Source organism: Monopterus albus, unplaced genomic scaffold (assembly GCF_001952655.1).
Source record: "Monopterus albus unplaced genomic scaffold, M_albus_1.0 scaffold24.1, whole genome shotgun sequence".
In the NCBI taxonomy this organism is placed as follows: Eukaryota; Metazoa; Chordata; class Actinopteri; order Synbranchiformes; family Synbranchidae; genus Monopterus; species Monopterus albus.
The window spans coordinates 677,031-679,090 of NW_018127904.1; the positions used below are offsets into that span (position 1 = coordinate 677,031).

General features: G+C 38.4%; 1 protein-coding gene across 1 annotated transcript in view; it reads right to left on the reverse strand.

Annotated features, from left to right (window-relative positions):
- tanc1b (tetratricopeptide repeat, ankyrin repeat and coiled-coil containing 1b) overlaps positions 1 to 2,060 on the reverse strand; it is an 89,464-nt gene that overhangs the window by 9,776 nt on the left and 77,628 nt on the right. The window lies entirely within an intron of this gene.

The window sequence follows — 2,060 nt, forward strand, 5'->3', positions numbered from 1 at the left end:
AAGTCCGCATGGAGTTTGCTAAAAAACACCTGAAGGACTCCAAGATGGTGAGAAATAAGATTCTCTGGTCTGATGAGACCAAGATAGAACTTTTTGGCCTTAATTCTAAGCGGTATGTGTGGAGAAAACCAGGCACTGCTCATCACCTGTCCAATACAGTCCCAACAGTGAAGCATGGTGGTGGCAGCCTCATGCTATGGGGGTGTTTTTCAGCTGCAGGGACCGGACGACTGGTTGCAATCGAGGGAAGGGTGAATGCGGCCAAGTACAGGGATATCCTGGACGAAAACCTTCTCCAGAGTGCTCAGGACCTCAGACTGGGCCGAAGGTTCACCTTCCAACAAGACAATGACCCTAAGCACACAGCTAAAATAACGAAGGAGTGGCTTCCCAACAACTCCGTGACTGTTCTTGAATGGCCCAGCCAGAGCCCTGACTTAAACCCCATTGAGCATCTCTGGAGAGACCTGAAAATGGCTGTCCACCAACGTTTACCATCCAACCTGACAGCACTGGAGAGGATCTGCAAGGAGGAATGGCAGAGGATCCCCAAATGCAGGTGTGAAAACTTGTTGCATCATTCCCAAAAAGACTCATGGCTGTATTAGCTCAACAGGGTGCTTCTACTAAATACTGAGCAAAGGGTCTGAATACTTATGACCATGTGATATTTCAGTTTTTCTTTTTTAATAAATCTGCAAAAATGTCAAAAATTCTGTGTTTTTCTGTCAATATGGGGTGCTGTGTGTACATTAATGAGGAAAAAAATGAACTTAAATGATTTTAGCATATGGCTGCAATATAACAAAGAGTGAAAAATTTAAGGGGGTCTGAATACTTTCCGTACCCACTGTATCTATAAAAAAGGCATCCTGACCTGAATTTAATAGCATCTCAGAATCTAATGCACGTTTGATCCTTGTTACTCATTTCACTGCAAAAACTCAAACTGCTTCAAACTAATCTTGAGATTTTTCTCCAAGCAAAGGTCAGATGAAGTGGTCACATTCTACTGATTGCAATTATGAAGTGTATTCTCTTCCATGATGAGTAAATCAATAATACATGCTTAGTCAAACAGAACCACCGAGTCAAATGAGTATTCGACAACAGGAAATGAAATTGTGGGTTATTTGTTAGATCCTCTGTGGAAAATTAACAGCGATCGTCTGTTTTTCCTCAGAGGACAGAATAAGGGCACTTTGTAAATAGCTCTGAGGGACGTGAAACACAATGATGAGGATGACAACAGGTGATGGAATGAAACAGTCGCTAATGAAAAAGAAAAACTGGATCATTTTGCTTCAAGCAGGAATATTTCTTTTGGAGTACTGGCTTTTCCAGGAAAATGCTAATATTTTTTCTGCCCCTCAATACACAACTGTTTAGGTAGCACATAAGAATGTTCAATACTAATATCAACATTTATCAAATTAATAACAAGAGAAGATGTTTGGTAATTACACAGTCTCCTCGGTATGATGCTCCAGAAGTAACCAACAAGCCAAAAGTGTATTTGAACAAATAAATAAATAATACAGTCAGCTGAATAATTTATAGTTATAGTTTAAAAGGTTTATTCATCTTGTACTGATGCTGTAACTCTTCATATTTCCCATTTTCCTCATTCTGGCAAACATTTTATCAGTTATCTCGTTTTGTTTTGCTCCAAACATTTTCCTTGTTGTTTACTTACATAATTAGCTCATTGTTTTGTGTAACAGTCTGGAAATTCAGCTGTAGGAAATATCACAACAAACCAAAGATACAAACTAGATCTTTCAGTCTTTTTCAAGTCGTGTCTTTTTTTCCTTACCATGTTAATAACAGGTTGGCATCCAATGTGCAATTAATTAACTAAGCTAACAGTTTTTAACGATGACGTGCTTACAGTAATTCAGACTAGCCTATATTCATTAACATGAGACACACCCTAGATCTGTGATTAGCCTGTGTTGACTCTAACATGCTCTTTTCAATATAACAAAATGCAAAACACAAAAGTGAGATGTGAAGAAAAAGGATAAATATTGTAAAATATTATGAACAAATGGGAAATG